Source organism: Hordeum vulgare, chromosome 4H, assembly GCF_904849725.1.
Source record: "Hordeum vulgare subsp. vulgare chromosome 4H, MorexV3_pseudomolecules_assembly, whole genome shotgun sequence".
Taxonomy (NCBI): Eukaryota; Viridiplantae; Streptophyta; class Magnoliopsida; order Poales; family Poaceae; genus Hordeum; species Hordeum vulgare.
This window is the reverse complement of record NC_058521.1, coordinates 130,585,150-130,604,520: the sequence shown is the minus strand read 5'-3', so window position 1 is coordinate 130,604,520 and position 19,371 is coordinate 130,585,150.

Below are 19,371 nucleotides of genomic sequence, written 5' to 3'. Positions count from 1 at the left end.
TTTGTCTTCCAGTGAAGTGTTGGATGAGTTCATTGCAATGTCAATCATGAACGAAACAGCCGACAATGCACTTGCTCGTGTCCGATCAAAAACCACTTCACCCAAACTCGCGTTGAAAGCAAGAGTAATGCTTGAAGAAGAAGAAGAAGATGAGGAAGAGGAGAGCTGCCCGGAAGACACAAAGTATGCCTATCATGAGCACATGGCTCTTGCATCAAGGCAATTCTGGGGAAATAAAAGGAACTCAAGACCAACCTTCAACAAGAACAACTCAAGTGGTTTCAAACCCAAACAACGAGTAAGGACATGTTATAACTGTGGCAACGTGAGTCACTTCGTGGCAGAATGTCCCTATGAGAAGAGAGAAGACAATGGAGGCAAGCTCGTTCGCAAAGACAAAATCAAATCATTTCCAATCAAGAACAACTTTGTGAATAAATCTCACCCAAAAGGAATGGTGGCCCTGGAGGAGTACCCTTCTGATGATGATGATGATACAGTGGCAACGGCAACTGTTGCTATAGCCACTACCCCTTCCCAGAAGGTGTCTCTCTTCAACGCCCCCAACGAGAACCACATCACCAAGTGCCTTATGGCAAAAGGTACCAATCAGGTAACTTCTATCATTAAGACCAACATTACTTCTGCTCCTTCATTGTTAAATTGTGTAGAAGATAGTGATGTTGGAGAACTTAATGAGCATGATCTTGATAAGTTTCTATGCACTATTAAGGGAGAAACCAAGAAGCATTTTGTTGCTCTCTTGGAACAACTGGGTGAGGCCACTGACCTCATTGAGTCTCATGAGGAGACCATCTCCGAGCTTCATGGACATAGCCGTGACTATGCCGATGAAATTGCCGAATTATCTAGCACTCTAGAAGAGGAGCGCACTCTTCGTTTGGCTCTTGAGGAGTAATATAACGATGACTGCGCTAAAATGCAAAAGAAACTAGATCATGATGTTGTTCTTACTCGCATGCTTAAATCCGAAAAGTATGCTCTTGAGGTTGGACGTGACAGACTCAAAGAAGAGTTTGACATACTTGACAAGGCCCACAAAGCCTTGAAAGGTGTTCATTTCTCTCTGAAAGAGTCTCATGATCAACTCCAAGCAAAACTTACCAAAGAGATCTCTACTTGTCCTCCCTTTGTGTTAATTGATAATACTTGTGCAACTAACCCCTGTTGTGAGCATGTTCATCTTGTGGAGGAAAATGCCAAGTTAAAGGAGAAACTTGAGAAGGGCCTTGTGTCATGCAGACAAGGTGAGAAGAGTCTGAACGATCTCTTAAGCACTCAAAAGAGTGTCGTAGGAAAGGAATGACTTGGACTTACCTCCAAGTCAAAAGCTAAAAGGAAGAACAAGCACAAACGATCTCTCACCCTCATGGACATCTTTGTCAAGGAGGGTGAGGGGACTCAGAAGGTGAACAGGAACAAGGTGGACTATGGGAACCCCAAGAAGGGCAAAATCGCTCCTACTAACACAGCCGGCGAACTTAATTCCTCTTATGTGTTATGTTGTGCTAGTGACGGGCATGTTTATGCCAGATTTGTTGGTTCCTACGATGAAGATATTGAATGGGCTATCTGGGTTCCTAAGACCCTTGTCTCTAACATGAAAGGACCCATTAAAAAATGGGTACCTAAAACCAAGCCTTGATCTATTGCAGGAGTTTGCTTCCGGTGGGGTGTCATGGTTGCTCGATAGTGGAGCAACAAATCATATGACCGGAAGCAAGGACTTAGTGGTGGATGTGCACCCTTCTCCATCTATGCCCACCCATGTCCAATTCGCCGATGCATCCTCGTCAAAGGTATTGGGATTTGGTAAGGTGGTCGTCTCTCAAGATTTGTCTATTGAGAAGGTCATGCTTGTTGAGTCTCTTGCCTACAATTTACTTTCCGTTCGTCAACTTGCAATCATGGGTTTTTCCACTTTCTTTAATATTGACTCTGTGGTCCTCCTAAGGAGCAAGACTCTTAAAGTAGCCTATGTTGGACATGTCAAAAATGGTCTCTATGTGGTAAACTTTTCGAAACGACCCACTAAGACTGCGACATGTTTAATGGCTAAAGTTGATGTGGGCTGGCTTTGGCATCGCCGTTTAGCTCATGTCAATATGAGATCTTTGCAAAGTCTTCTGACAGGGGACCATGTTCGTGGACTAACAAATGTGAGCTTTGTTAAAGATCGTGTTTGCAGTGCTTGCATTGAAGGAAAGATTCATGAAACTGCTCATCGTCCAACGACTCTTATCTACACTAAGAGGCCATTGGAACTTCTCCACATGGATCTGTTTGGTCCCCCAACATTTGATAGTCTTGGAGGCAGAAAGTATTGCTTAGTGATTGTTGACGATTACTCAAGATACACCTGGGTATATTTCTTCAAAAGGAAGAGTGAAACTCAACAAACAGTCATCAACTTTGCTAATGAAGCGCAACGTCAACATGGAGCAAAGATTTTGATGATTAGGAGTGACAACGACACCGAGTTCAAGAACTACACTCTAGATGAGTTTCTAGGTGATGAGGGAATAAAGCACCAATACTCTGCACCATATACCCCTCAGCAAAACGGCGTGGCAGAAAGGAAGAACCGGACCTTGATAGATGCTGCGAGAACAATGATGGCAGAATTCAAATCTCCATACAACTTCTGGGCAGAAGCCATCAACACAGCATGTCATGCGTCCAATCGGCTCTACATTCGCAAAGGTTTGAACAAGACTCCGTATGAGATTCTAACTGGAAACAAACCCAATCTCAAGTACTTCAGGGTATTCGGTTGTAAGTGTTTCATTCTTATAAAAGGAGCTAGGCTAGCTAAATTTGATTCTAGAGCACATGACGGTATCTTTGTTGGTTATGCTACAAACTCTCATGCTTACCGTGTCCTCAACAAGTCCACCGGACTAATTGAGGAGACGTGTAACGTAGAGTTTGACGAAAATAATGGCTCCCAAGTGGAGCAAAGTGGTCTTTGTGATATAGGTGATGAAATTCCTCCCGAAGCCATAAGAAGAATGGGGATTGGTCAAATACTCCCCATTGAGGAACCCCTTGTGGCAGAAGGAGAAGGACAATGCTCTACTCAAGTGGAGCCATCACCCCCACAAGCCCCACACGCTTCCGATGAACAAAGAGAAGACTCTCAACAAGTTGATCAAGCTCTCGGTCAAGATCAATTGCCTAACAACGATGATGTGCCCACTCAAGCACTACCCCAAGACCCTGAACCAGCACGAGATCAAGATCAAGAGCAACCACTAATACAAGATCAAACCAGTGAACTTGCTCAAGTCGAAGGACAAGATGATCAGGAGACTGTCTCACAATTCCCGTCTGGAGCTCCAACAACCAGTTCAAGACGCAAGGGCAAACAAGTGAAACAAGGCAACGCTCCCCCGTTATCTAATGAAGAACTCTTGGAGCGTCGAGCAGCCAAGAATGCGAACAAGCTGAGAGTCAAGTCACACCTTATGAAGAATGTCCTTGGCAGCTTAAAAAGGGGAGTATCTACTCGTCAACAGCTTTGGAATTTTTGTGAGCATCACGCGTTTGTCTCGTATTGTGAACCTCAACAGGTACAGGAAGCGCTCGATGATGAGGATTGGCTTATGGCCATGCACGAAGAACTTAACAACTTCGAGCGCAACCAAGTCTGGGATTTAGTGCCCCGACCAACGAAGGAACATAATGTCATTGGGACCAAATGGATATTTAAGAACAAGCAAGATGCAAATGGAATTGTGATTCGAAACAAGGCAAGATTGGTGGCTCAAGGCTACTCCCAAGTCGAGGGTATCGACTACGGTGAAACCTTTGCCCCTGTTGCTCGCCTAGAATCTATTCGCATGTTACTTGCATTTGCTTCTCATCATAACTTCAAATTACAGCAAATGGATGTGAAAAGTGCATTTCTTAATGGTCCTTTGAATGAGTTGGTATATGTCAAACAACCCCCGGGTTTCGAACATCCCAAGCTCCCCAATCATGTGTACAGACTCAATAAGGCACTCTATGGCCTTAAACAAGCCCCACGCGCGTGGTATGAGTACCTTACTGAGTTGTTACAAGATCGTGGGTTTGAAATTGGAAAGATTGATCCCACTCTTTTTACTAAGAAGGTTAAAGGGGATTTGTTCATATGCCAACTATATGTTGATGATATTATCTTTGGCTCTCCTAACATTTCATTCAATGAAGAATTTGCTGCACTAATGACTGAGAAGTTTGAGATGTCCATGATGGGAGAGTTGAAGTTTTTCCTCGGGTTCGAGATTAAGCAAGGTCTAGAGGGGACATTCATCAAACAAGCCAAATACACTCAAGACATGCTCAAGCGGTTCGAGCTCGAAGATGTCAAACCAGTCAAGTTTCCCATGCCAACCAGATGCAAGCTTGACAGTGATCCCAATGGTAAAGCAGTGGATCAAAAGGTATACCGCTCCATGATTGGATCCCTCCTTTACCTCTGTGCATCTAGACCGGATATTATGTTGAGTGTAGGGATATGTGCACGGTTTCAATCCGCACCAAAAGAAAGTCATTACATGGCTGTCAAAAGAATCTTTCGATATTTGGCTCATACCCCAAACTTTGGCCTCCGGTATCCCAAAGGAGCAAACTTCAATCTAGTTGGCTATTCTGACTCAGACTGGGCTGGAGATTGTGTGGAGAGGAAGTCAACGTCTGGAGGATGCCAATTCCTTGGTCGCTCTTTGGTAAGTTGGTCTTCAAAGAAGCAGAACTGCGTCTCCCTATCATCCACCGAGGCTGAGTATGTGGCGGCTGCAAGTTGTTGTGCTCAACTACTGTGGATGAGGCAAACTTTAAAGGATTATGGTGTCACTTGTGACAAAGTGCCTCTTCTATGTGACAATCAAAGCGCCATCAAGATTTCCCTCAACCCAGTGCAACATAGCAAAACAAAACATATTGATATTCGTCATCACTTCATCCGTGAACATATCAAGCTAGGTGATATTGAGGTTCATTTCATCCACACTGAAGAGCAACTTGCAGATATTTTCACCAAGCCACTAGATGAAGCAAGGTTCCGGGAGTTAAGGCATGAGCTAAATATCATTGACTCAAGTAATGTGGATTGAAACTAGGCATATTGCACCTCACTTCACATTCCATCTTGGTCTACGTGTAGGCATGGACATAGGGGGAGTGTTGTTCTCACAGTGAACTTTCCCTCCCCCCATTATGCATAAATGACTCTAGTCTTTCACTTTAGCCATTGTCAAATGGCACTTGTGCTTCAAAGACGAGCATTGGTCATGAACCCAAGGATAATTCTTCGCGGTGTCATACCACTGTCTCAAACATAGGTGGCCTCGGCCACCGCCCCTCCATCCTTTCTTTATATATGAAAGAAAGGATGCACTATGACAAGTGAGTACATTTTTCTACATGCTATCTCATCTTTTACTTACTTGTCGTATGCCCAAGTCCCTCTCTTTTCTTAAAAAGCCGCGCTGCGACATTTGCAGCGGTACTACCGCCAGGGTAGCGGTAGTACTGCCAGGGGTAGCCGTACTACCGCCAGGACCCCAGCGGTACTACCGCCAGGGGTAGCCGTACTACCGCCAGGACCCCAACGGTACTACCGCTAGGGGTAGCGGTACTACCGCCAGAGTTCAAAATCTAACTCGGCCGGCTGGAATATTTCTAAGGTTTCGAGGGGGAGCGGTACTACCGCCAGGGGGAGCGGTACTACCGCCAGGACCCCAGCGGTACTACCGCTGCACTCCAGCGGTACTACCGCCAGGTAGCGGTACTACCGCTGCACCCCACCGGTACTACCGCTGTCCGTACCCCTTGGGCTATATAAAGGGAGGGGGAGCCCGATTTTCAATCTGTTTCTTCTTCCTCGCGGCTCCTCCCTCCCCTACCCCAAAAATCCCCCGATTGGATCTCACTTCGTGGAGCTCTTTCTCCCCGTTTGTGTGAAAAGGCTGCTTCACTTCTTCTTCCTCCTCCAAAGCCATGAATCCCGGTAACAAAAAAGCTCCTCCCTTCTTCTATTTTGTTGTTCTTCGTGTTCTAGGGTTAGGAGCATTGGGGATTGGATTCATCTTGTTGATCCTATGGTTAGTTATTGGATGGCATGAAGGAAATTTTTGAGGGGAGTATAGGTCCAATGGTTGTTGTTATGATTGCTGCCATGGTTTAGGATTTCACCGTCTTAGATCGAATATTTGAACTTTTGGACTAGATCTGAAACGTGCTCTCTCTTGCCTAGGCATGTTTGCACCTCGTATTACTATGTGTTCCTCTTGTCATTAGGGCTGGGGTGTACGCCTTAATGTTCATATTCAGTCCATGCCCTCGAAAACGAGTTTTATATGTGTAGATCTGAAAGTCAAACCCCCAGCGGTACTACCGCCAGGGGGTAGCGGTACTACCGCTAGGCCCCAGCGGTACTACCGCCAGGGGTAGCGGTACTACCGCTGTGACCCCCAGCGGTACTACCGCCAGGGGTAGCGGTACTACCGCTATGACCCCCAGCGGTACTACCGACAGGACTGGCGGTACTACCGCCAGGCCCCAGCGGTACTACCGCCGGGGGTGGCGGTACTACCGCCAGAAGCATTCACGGTGTATTTCTCGTTTGCTTAGCTATGCCTGTTTTCGTTTTCTGCTCTTTCAAGATCCATTGCCTTGACTTTTCTTGTCGCCTCTTTTTCGCTTTGTGGTCTGTGTCACAGGTGGCTCTGCTCGCCGTTCGAACCCCCCACGGGACACGGCATCCAAACAGTTTCGCAACACAGAGGTGCCCGAGGGGTCTGCCACGTCTGGTCTCCCCCCTAAGAATAAGTCCTTCAAGAAGGTCGCTCACAAGGACAAGAGGGTGAATATCCGCACAATGTCTCCGAAGGATTTTCTGCAATTTCGCACCAAGAACCACTATCTCCAGGAGAGGGATAAGATCGATGGTGTTGAAAATGTCTGGGTTAAGGACCATTGCAGGATATATCGAGATGTCATTGCAAACTTCAAGAAGAACTATGTCTCTGTCCAGTGGATTGATCTGGCACACCTTCAGCGGCACACAGAGTACTTTGGTGATGCCCTTGCTTTGATTGACAAGATGGGCCTCAAAAACATCATCACCTTCAGGACGGATTTTGATCCTACGGCAGTTGCTCAGTTCTATGTCATAGTTCACTTCTCCCATGATGAACATCGCTCCATGATATGGATGACTGGGTCAAAGAAGATGACTGGTTCCTGGACAGAGTTCATGCAGTTCCTGCACGTTGATTTTCAGGGTGCTGACACCCCTCTTGGGCTGCGTCCTCACGCTCCAGTCCCCTCTGATAAGGGCCTCGCAAAGGACAGACTGCAGACACTATATCTGAGGAAGGGGGTGCTTCCCAAGCACCTAGACATCATGCACCGCATCTTTCGGAACACCCTCTTCCCTCGGAGTGGTAACTTCGATGAGGTCCATGGCTCCTTGGCTGAGATGTTGTTACTGTGTGAGGAGGCTATGTCTGTGGAGTCTGCTCAACTGGATATTGCAGATGTGATGTTCACAGAACTATGGAACTGCATCATCAACCGTAAGGTCCCTATCTACGGGCCTTACCTGTTTGCATACATCTGCCATAAGTGGCAACAGGCGTTTCCGGATGAGGTGCTCTACGCACAGTCTGACTACATTGTGCATGACCCAATCAAGCTGCGCGTCAAGGACAGGTGGGCCAACCCATCTTCATCTTCTCAGCACATGGACACTGATACAGAGACGGCTGCTGGTAGAGGACCTGCCTCTCAGTCCCGCTCGTCTGCCATGCCATCTTGGGCTATCAAGTTGCAGGACAAGATGAAGACTCTCTTCTGTATGCAGGCCAAGGGTCAGTATCAGACACACGTGGCTCAGAAGCAGAGCCGCCAGAGGCATAAGCGTGTTCTCAGGACCTTGGATGTGGACATCTCCAGTGGCTCAGAGGACGACATCACGCTTGAGGCTACTTGGATGCAGGCTCAGGGGTACCAGTGGTCGGGTGATGAGGCGCAAGAGGAGGAGGAGACTGACCAGGAGGGGACCGACGAGTCTGGTGATCCTGAAGACGAGGAGTAGCTACCTGTGACATTAGGTGTGCCCCCTTTTTGGTGTCTTGTGCCAAAGGGGGAGAGAGTCTAGGGATTTGGTTTCATTCGAACTTTGCATTGCTTTGCTTTATCTTGTATGATTTGCTTTGAACTTGGTTTGCTTCGTTTGCTATCTTGTGTGAGACATGATCTTTCTTATGTGAGATTAGATTTATTTCCATCATATGCTGTGAGTCATATGTCATATATCTCTATCTTCTTTACTCTCATATTTTTATCCATGCAAATCCGGTATTGTCATCAATCCACCAAAAAGGGGGAGATTGTTGAGGCATAATTTATGCCTAAGTAATTTTGGTGATTGATGACAGTTCCGTACAGGACTAATCGTGTGTGTCAAGGTTTCAGGCAACACTCGTCAACGGCACAAGACGACACGACTCCTCTCTTCTGGAACGGAAGCACGGCGCCCTCCTAGATTCTCTTTATTTGAGTCATAGGAAAGCCGTACTATTAAGAGGGTATCCGTAGGGAAAAGGTTTGGGTGGAATCTATCTTTGCACACGCACACCTCTTTTTCTCCCTCTCCTTTATCTTTGGAGCGGCCCTCGCCGTTTTGTTCTTTGCTTCTCTGCAAAATGGTCCCCAACGGTAGTACCGCCCCTGGTCAGCGGTAGTACCGCTCCAGGTGCCCTGTTCCACCTACCTAGCGGTAGTTCATGGACGGACCCTTTTGCGAAGACTTTCTCGGCGGTAGTAGTGCTTATGCACTACCAAGGGCCAGCGGTAGTACCGCTGCATCCAGCGGTAGTACCGCCAGGCAGCGGTAGTACCGCTCCTTCCCAGCGGTAGTACCGCTGGATCTCGGGCAGAGAGTGGGAAAACGGTCTGAATTTTCCCCCCACTATATAAAGTGTTCTTCTAGCTGAGGAACACTATCTCTTACCTCTCTATGCTCCATTGTTGCTCCACAAGCTTAAAAGTGCCCGATCTCTCTCCCTAGCCAATCAAACTTGTTGATTCTTTAGGGATTGGTTGAGAAGGCCTAGATCCACACTTTCACCAAGAGAAAAGTTGATTCCCCCACCAATCCCTAGCGGATCTTGTTACTCTTGGGTGTTTGAGCATCCTAGACGGTTGAGGTCACCTCGAAGCCATATTCCATTGTGGTGAAGCTTCGTGGTCTTGTTGGGAGCCTCCAAGCTTTGTGTGGAGTTGCCCCAACCTTGTTTGTAAAGGTTCGGTCGCCGCCTTCAAGGGCACCTATAGTGGAATCACGGTACCTTGCATCGTGCGAGGGCGTGAGGAGAATACGGTGGCCTTAGTGGCTTTTTGGGGAGCATTGTGCCTCCACACCGCTCCAACGGAGACGTACTTCCTGTCAAAGGGAAGGAACTTCGGTAACACATCCTCGTCTCCATCGGTTCCACTTGTGGTTATTTCTATCCTTTACTTTGTATTTGTTTTAGCATTGTGACTTTATCTCAGTCGGCTTATAGCTCTCGTGGTTAGATTCTATCAGGTCATCTCTTTGTCATTTTATCTGTGTACCCACATAGTGTTTACCTTAACTTGCTAAGATTAATTAAAAAGTGGTCGTTGTCTATTCACCCCCCCCCTCTAGCCAACCATATCGATCCTTTCACAATGATATGTACAGTTGTAGGTAATTGAACATCATTTTGCAAAGTAAAATTATGACAATATAAACGATTCATGGGCAACACATACGAAATGCAACGTCTATATTTCGATGTTGCATACATTTAAATAGATAGTGATCTCATAATATATTGCAAAAGACATACATTTGTTAGAGTTATAATATAAGTCATGTACCTTTTTGTATTTATCCCGATATATAAGGGATTTGCTGCATATAGTCTATCACCTGTACATGTATATATAATGGCCTATGGCCTCATGGAAATACAAGTTGCTTATTCCTAACATGGTATTAGAGCTAGGTCAATTTTCTGCACGCTGCAACTCGTGTGATTGATCCGTCTCTGCTCCCGAACGAAGCTGGTCGTCGATCTTCTCCTGCCTCGTCTCTGCTCAACGCTGCCTCATTCCGCTCGTTCGGTCGCAGCAGCTGCCCTGATTCCTCTGCTGCCCCGATTCATCTGCTGCGGACCCAGCTCGTGCAGCTTCGCCCCAGCCGATTCCTCTGCCAGAATTCGCTGCCGGATCCAGATCGTGCCCGATTCATTTGCTACTGCCAGCTTCGCCCCAGGACAATCTGCTGGCGGCCCCAGATCGTTCCTGATTCCTCTGCTACCGCCGCCCCGCTCGAAGCCTCGAAGCCTCCAGAACGCCAGATCCGGATCCCGCCGGTCCATCGCCATCCACCTCGGCCGTGTCAAACTCCATGGGACCAGCCGCCCGATCCGACGCGAACGGAGGCCCTGCTGTCCACCGATTCACTGATTCCCACTCCCGATCGGATCGGGTTCACCTGATCGTTGACTGGCTCTGCTGGTCTGCTCTGATCTGATCTCCTCTTGCATGCTGCTGCTGGTTCTCCTCCCGCTGCCGTGGTCAACTGCTGCTGCTGAGGGCTGATTCCCTAAAAAAATGGTCTACACCAGCACGCAACATTGCAGTCCCTTGCTTCCCGTGACTCCTGACGTCTGTGCTGGTAGTTCTTCTGTTGCTCCTGCGAGCTCTACATATGGTGATTGTCACTCTACACCGACTCCTCTCGCGACTTTCATCGGTGCATGTCGCTCTTCCCCGACACCTCTCGCGAGTTTCACCGGTTGTCCTGGTGCCTATGATTCCATGGACTGCTCTTCGTCCACGCGTCTTCCCTTGGCGCTTGGTTCTTGTTTGCACACGGCCTCTTCTTCTCCACCGGTCTTTGCCGACGATACTGGACATGCTACACCGCCATATTTAGAGGCTTCCACAGGTGGTGGTCGTTGCTTCTCTCCTCGTGCCATTACGCCGCCTACTTCAGCTGTGTACTTCACCGAGGACGAGATTGCGTGGCTTCGCGCCCTGCTGCTTGCCTTCGACTCTCCGTTGTCGGGTGTGTCTACATCGTCATCTTTAGTTGCGCCCCTGACTGAGCAGGAGATTGGACGATTTCAATGTCTACTAGCTCCATCTTTTGTTTCTTCATCGACAGGTTATGTTGGTTTTGCTACAGACTCTTTTGACATTGTGAGACCACCTTCTACACATGCACGTACATCTCCATGGGTTCTTGATACTGGAGCATCTTTTCATATGACTCCTGATTCATCCACTTTGTCATCTACTCGACCTCTTGATTCTCATGTTCATGTTCTTACTGCTGACGGTACTTCTCTCCCGGTTACTAGCCGAGGCACTCTTAGCACTTCATCTTTTCATGTTCCCGATGTTGCTCATGTTCCTCGGCTTACCATGCAACTCCTTTCTGGTGGCCAGATTGTTGACTCTGATTGTCGGGTCATTCTTGACTTTGACTCATGTTCAGTTCTAGAGTGTCACACTGGTGCTCTTCTTGGTGCTGGCCCCCAGCGTCGTGACTCTCAGGGTCTCTGGGAGCTTGACTGGCTTCATCTTCCATCCGCTGCCACCGCAGCCAGTCTCTCCTCCTCTGTTGCCTTGTCTACCAGCTCTTTTCAAGAGTGGCATCATCGTCTGGGTCATTTATGTGGCTCCCGTCTCTCATCCTTAGTTCGACGTGGTCTTCTTGGATCAGTCTCCGGTGGTGTGTCTTTAGACTGTCAGGGCTGCCGGCTTGGTAAACAGGTTCAGTTACCTTATCCTCATAGCGAGACTGTGTCTCAGCGTCCTTTTGACCTTGTCCACTCGGATGTTTGGGGTCCAGGTCCCTTTTCCTCGAAGGGAGGCCATCGCTACTATATTATCTTTATAGATGACTTTTCTCGATAAACGTGGATCTATTTTATGTCTTCTCGTAGTGAGGTATTATCTATCTATAAGCGTTTTGCTGCCATGGTTCACACTCAGTTCTCTACGCCTATTCGTGTGTTCCGTGCTGACTCTGCTGGAGAGTATATCTCCAAGATGTTGTCTGGATTTCTCGTTGAGCGTGGTACACTTTCTCAGTTCTCTTGTCCTGGTGCTCATGCTCAGAATGGTGTAGCTGAGCGCAAGCATCGTCACCTTCTTGAGACGGCTCGTGGATGATGATTGCTGCCTCTCTCCCGCCTCATTTCTGGGCTGAGGCCGTCTCCACCTCCACCTATCTCATCAATCTACAACCTTCTACTGCTCTATAGGGTGGTGTTCCTTTTGAGCGTCTTTTTGATCGTTCTCCCGATTATTCGATGCTTCGCCTGTTTGGTTGTGTTTGCTATGTTCTTCTTGCCCCTCGCGAACGCACCAAACTGACCGCTCAGTCTGTTGAGTGTGTCTTCTTAGGCTACAGTGATGAGCATAAGGGTTATCGTTGTTGGGATCCTATCGGTCATCGGATGTGTATCTCTCGGGATGTGACTTTTGACGAGTCTCGTCCCTTCTACCCACGCCCATCTTCCTCGACCTTTTCAGTGGAGGGTATCTCTTTCCTCACTTTTCCTGATAGACCTCTCATTCATGTCGCGCCTTTGCCTATTCGTTCCGCTCCCTCTGCTTCTCCACCTCTTGTCGATTTGCTACCACCATCTCCCACGGTTTCCTCTCCTGGCATGTCACTGGATTCTGCACCTTCATCTCCGGTGACTTCTACGTCTTCACCCCCCGATTCTACCTTGGCGATCACCCCTTGCATTGTTCCATCTTTTCCTCAGTGTTACACTCGTCGTTCACATCATGTGGATGCCTCTGCGGATGTGTCGTCATCCTCACTCAGCCTCCCTATGCCTTGCGTTCTCGCCCTCGTCCGCCTGTTGATCGCCTTGGATTTCCCACCGTTGGTGCTGCTGTTCTTGAGCCGACTTCCTATCGTGAGGCTATTGTTCATCCTGAATGACAGTTTGCGATGGCAGAGGAGATTGCTGCTCTTGAACGCACTGGTACGTGGGATCTTGTTTCCCCTCCTCCCGGAGTCCGTACCATCACTTGTAAGTGGATTTACAAGGTTAAGACTCACTCCGATGGTTCTCTTGAGCGTCATAAAGCTCGTCTTGCGGCTTGTGGTTTTCAGCAGGAGCATGGTCGTGATTATGACGAGACTTTTGCTCCTGTGGCCCCATATGACCACTGTTCGTACACTTCTTGCCGTGGCCTCTGCACGTCACTGGTCTATATCTCAGCTTGATGTTAAGAATGCCTTTCTTAATGGTGAGCTGCGTGAGGAGGTGTACATGCAGCCACCACCTGGGTATTCTGTTCCTGATGGCATGGTATGTCGTCTTCGTCGCTCTCTCTATGGCCTTAAGCAAGCCCCTCGTGCCTGGTTTGAGCGTTTTGCCTCTGTGGTGACTGCCGCTGGTTTTTCAGCGAGTGCTCATGATCAAGCATTGTTTATTCACCTTTCTCCTCATGGTCGAACTCTTCTTCTTTTCTATGTTGATGACATGGTCATCACTGGGGATGACCCCGAGTATATTGCCTTTGTAAAGGCCCGTCTTAGTGAGCAGTTTCTTATGTCTGATCTTGGACCTCTTCGCTACTTTCTTGGGATTGAAGTCTCTTCTACCTCTGATGGCTTCTTTATATCCCAGGAAAAGTATATCCAGGATCTTCTTGCTCGTGCTGCTCTTACTGATGAGTGCATTGTTGAGACTCCTATGGAGCTCAATGTTCACCTCCGTGCTACTGATGGTGATCCCCTGCCTAACCCGACGCGTTATCGTCATCTTGTTGGCAGTCTTGTCTATCTAGCTGGCACTCATCCGGATATCTCTTATCCGGTTCATATTCTGAGTCAGTTCGTCTCTGCTCCCACATCGGTTCACTATAGTCATCTCCTCCGTGTTCTCCGATATCTTCGGGGCACGATCTCTCACCGTCTATTCTTTCCTCGCTCCAGTTCTTTACAGCTTCAGGCCTATTCGGATGCTACGTGGGCTAGTGATCCTTCAGATCACCGTTCACTTTCTGCTTACTGTGTTTTCTTGGTGGTTCTCTCATTGCCTGGAAGACGAAGAAACAGATTGCATTTTCCCGTTCGAGTGCAGATGCTGAGTTGCGAGCGATGGCTCTTTTGACGGCAGAGGTGACTTGGTTACGGTGGTTACTTCAGGATTTTGGTGTTTCTGTCACTACACCGATTCTGCTCTTATCTGACAGTACATGTGCTATTAGCATTGCGCGCGATCCTGTGAAGCATGAGCTCACCAAGCATATTGGTGTTGATGCTTTCTATGTGCGCACTAGTGTGCAGGATCAGGTCATTGCTCTTCAGTATGTCCCTTCCGAGTTACAGTTGGCGGATTTCCTGACGAAGGCCCAGACTAGAGCACAACATGGCTTTTATCTCTCCAAACTCAGTGTTGTTCATCCACCATGAGTTTGAGGGGGGGGGGTGTTAGAGTTATAATATAAGTCATGTACCCTTTTGTATTTATCCCAATATATAAGGGGTTTCCTGCATATAGTCCATCACCTGTACATGTATATATACTGGCCTATGGCCTCATGGGAATACAAGTTGCTTATTCTTAACAACATTATACAAAACACATATGGTTCACATGATGACGACCTTCGTAAACATAGCTAAACTTGTGTTGTTATCACTACACAAGAATCAGCTATCCTACTATGATATTATTCATGGTATCTTCGTTCTCCTCCTCTTCAACCGCATCTGGTTGTGTTGGTGCCACCTCCTGCCGAAGCATTGGAGGTACATACTCATCATCGGCATCACATTTATCAAAAACTTTGTCACTCAACTTGCTATCACCAATGAAATTATGCAATGACATGCAAGAAATGATGATATGCTTTTGCGTACAAGGTGAGAAAGTTGGCACCCCTTTCAATATGCGCCATTTGTGCTTGAGAGACCCAAAAGCACGCTCAACAACATTTTGAAGGGATGAATGTAAAAAGTTAAATACCCCATACTTCCCTTGAGGTGGATGGCGTCGACGAAGACGGAATTCCGGTAGATGTACTCCCCTCAAAAGGAGCAAGGTATCCTATTTGATTTGGATACCCGGAGTCCATGAGATAGTATTTCCCTGAAAATGGACAATAAATTGACGTCGCACATAGAATATAATTAGTGATGGGATTTTTTGTTAGTATGTTATACCTTTGGGAGGTACAGGAAATGAAGAGAAATGTGATAATGCATGATTCACGATCCTTGTGTCATGTGCATAGCCCGGCCAACCCACAACCACAAAGGTAAACTTATTGTCAAAGTCACATATTGCAAGGACATTATGCGATGTAAAACCATGCCGACATCTATGGTTAACCACATCTGCACGTACTGAAATTGGCACATGTGATCCATCTATTGCACCGATAGCACCTTTCAAATGAGGCCAAAAACTTGCATATTTAATCCTTTCACGCTCATAGCTAAAAGTAGGATACGTCGGTTTGATGATATCTTTCGCTAACTTGCGCAAACATAACAGAAGTTCCTTAAACTTTGTATGAACTATCCAAAGTGATTGTACAAAACGGTTCTCAGCTTCACTGAATGATTGAGGTACTGCAATGATATCAAGCATGTTAATTGAAAAACAAAATGAAAACGCTTAACAGAAGATGTTCATCCCACCATTCTTTTGAGCAGACAATGGTTCCCTTTTGAAAGGGTGTGGATGTCTCCTAGAGGGGCATGAATATATGCTTTAAAATAATTACTGTTTAGGCTTGAACAAATGCGGAATAAAACTAGAGCTTAATTTGTCAAGCACAAAACCTAAAACAACTAGGTTGACCTATGTGCACCAACAACTTATGCTAAGCAAGATACATAACATGAAACAATATGGCTATCACAAAGCAAAGGGCTCGGGTAAGAGATAACCGAGGCACGCGGAGACGACGATGTATCCCGAAGTTCACACCCTTGCAGATGCTAATCTCCGTTTGGAGCAATGTGGAGGCACAATGCTCCCCAAGAAGCCACATGGGCCACCGTAATATCCTCATGCCCTCGCACAATGCAACATGTCATGACTCCACTAAGGGACCCTTGAGTAATGAGCTTCTCAAACTTCAGTTCCATGTATCACCGTGGAGAACTCAAACCTATGCACCAAATGCAATGGCAAGGGCACACAGAGTGCCCAAGTCGTTATCTCGCAAATCGCACCACAACTAATGCTATGGAGGAAAATGAGAGGAAGGACGAAGAAGATAATACAAAGAACTCCAAGATCTAAATCCAAGGGGTTTCCTCACGTAGAGGAGAAAGTGATTAGTGAAGATGTGGATCTAGATCTCTTCTCTCTTTTCCCTCAGCAACTAGCAAGAATCATTGGAGAGCTTGAGAGATAGGAAGCTCGAAGAAGGTCAATAATGGGGGAAAACACGACCTCAAAGGATAAGAACCATTGGGGAAGAAGACCCCCTTAAATAGGCCCTCCCAAATCCAACTGTTATGCCCACAACCCGCACATAAGCGGTACTACTGCTCGTACGGTAGTACCCACAAAGTAGTGAATGGCGAGGATCCACGAGGCGGTAGTGCCGCCGAAGCGGTACTATCGCTCGCCCTAGCGGTACTATCGCCAGGGTTGCAGCTGAGGAGCCTATGGAGATAGGGCATGCCAGTCGATTGCGGCAGTACCGCAACAACGGTAGCACCACACACCCACTACCGCCCTACTACCGCTAAGAGTGTGATAGATTCAGGAGCAACTACATAAGCGGAAGCGGAGTGGTAGTGGGCGGGCATTACTACCGCTTATAAGTCGCACTACGTCTTGCACTACCGTTCTACTGACGCGCAACCCGACACAAAAGGTCGAGTCCCCAAAAGCAGCGGTAGTAGCCGTGGTATTTGACAACGGAAGTACTGCTTGTAAGCGGTACTACCGCTTCCCAGAGCGGTACTACCGCAGAGTGCTACAAAGAAGCCCAAGAAAAACAGATGGATATAGTAAAACATGAACTGCCATAACTTCTACAAAAGAGCTCTGAATTGAGCAAACTCAAGCTTGTTGGATAGAGGATGACAAGAGCTATCCAACAACGATGGAGAATAAATGCCAATAGGATAAGGAGGATGACCTTCCCAAACATGATCCGTCAAAATCTCCAACACCAAAAACAAAAATATGATGCATACGAAATCCGTTTTTGATGAACTTTAGCTTATCACGATGAAGATCATAATCTCCAAAACTCACATAGCAAAAATCCAGACAAGAACCAATAAAGATGATGATGCCAAGAATGCAACGGTTTGAGCTCTCTACGAATGATACGGTCAAGATACTCACTCGAGGGGCCCCCTTGATAGTACAACAATTGATCCCATAACCCGGTCTTCTGACTAACACAATGATACCAATAAAATAGAAATTCTATCAAGGACAAACCTTTGCATTGCACATAGTCCACTTGAGCTAGATGATCACGATCTTGTCCTCCTAAAGGTGGACCACCTTTCTTGATTGTGTCGGCTCGATGAACACTAGTAGATTGCTCCCACATACTCCACTATGGCGAGCCTCTTTTTGGCACATCTTCACTTGCCCATTATCACCATAATGGATGGTAAGCTTCAAGCACATGATATCTTCGTGATGCTTCACTTGAACTTTTCTACTTATAAACCGCGTTGGAATTTTCTCCGAAGAGGAGGGGAGATGCAACACAGTAGAGATAAGTATTTCCCTAGGTGAGAAACATGGTTATAGAACCAATAAGAGAATCACGTAAACCTCCTTTAGCAATACCTACACAGAAAACCAAACACTTGCACCCAATGCAGGCAAGGGGGTTGTCAAGCCCCTTGAACTCATTACTTGCAAGGATTAAATACTAATAGATAGATAATAGAAAAAAATAATAGTAAATAAATTAAACAAAGTATTTTGGAGTTTTTGTATTTATGTTTGAGTAGACCAGGGGTCATAGTTTTTGCTAGAGACATCTCTCGTAAACATAGCATACGATGGGTAAACATATTATTATTGGCCAATTGACAGAATAGCACATAGTTATGACATGTTATTCACAGCAATGATCATGTATATATGCATCATGTCCATAAACAAGTAGATTGGCTCCTGCCTGCATCTACTACTATTACTCCACTCATCGACCGCTATCCAGCATGCATCTAGAGTATTAAGTATGAAACAGAGTACTGCTTGGAGCAAATTGACATAATGTAGACAAAGTAAACTCAAGCAATATGAATAAGGCCCATCATTTTATCCTTAATGGCAACAATACAATACATGTCATGTCCCTTTTCTTCACTAGGAATGAGCAACACAAGATTAAACCCATCACAATGCATCACTCCCGCTAAAGATAAATCAATCTAGTTGGCCAAACCAAACCTATAGATTGGAGAGAAATACGAAGCTATAACAATCATGCATACAAGAATTCAGAGAAGTTTCAATACATATTCATGAATAATCTGATCATAAACCCGCAATTTATCTCATCCCAACAAACACACTGCAAAGAAGATTACATCTAATACATCATCGCGGGAGTCGCAATGAACTTTGTATTGGAGATCAAAGAGAGAGAAGAATCTATCTAGGTACTAGCTATGGTCCCAAAGGTTTACGGTGGACTACTCACACATCATCATGAAGGCAACAAGGTTGATGTAAATGGCCTCCGTGATCGAATCCCTGCCAGCACGACATTGAAAAAGGTCTCAATATAGCCTCCCGTCAGAACAAAGACTTGCAACGACAAAAAAGTGTTTCGGGTGGCTTTTTGTTGGTTTAACGATTTTAGAATTTATGGAGTTGGAATTAGGTCAGATGAAGCCACATGGTCCCCACAAGGCATCAGGGTGCGCCTACCCCCTTGGGCGCGCCCTGTTGCCTTGTCGTCTCCTCGTGCATCGTCTTGTCTCCCTTCAAAGCCTCTAGGTCCTATTTTGGTCCAGAAAAAATCATCAAAAAGTTTCGTAGCATTTGTACTGCGTTTGGTACTCGTTTTTTGAAAAGCCAAAAACATGCAGAAAACAACAACTCGCACTTGGCACTGGTTCAATAGGTTAGTTCCCGAAAATTATATAAAATTGCATTTAGTTGCATATAAAGCATCCATGAATGTGTTGGGAACGTAGTAATAATTCAAAAATTTCCTACGTGTCACCAAGATCAATCTAGGAGATTCTAGCAACGAGAGAGAGGGAGAGCATCTTCATACCATTGAAGATCGCTAAGCGGAAGCATTGCAATGAACGCGGTTGATGGAGTCGTCTCGCGGCGATTCAAA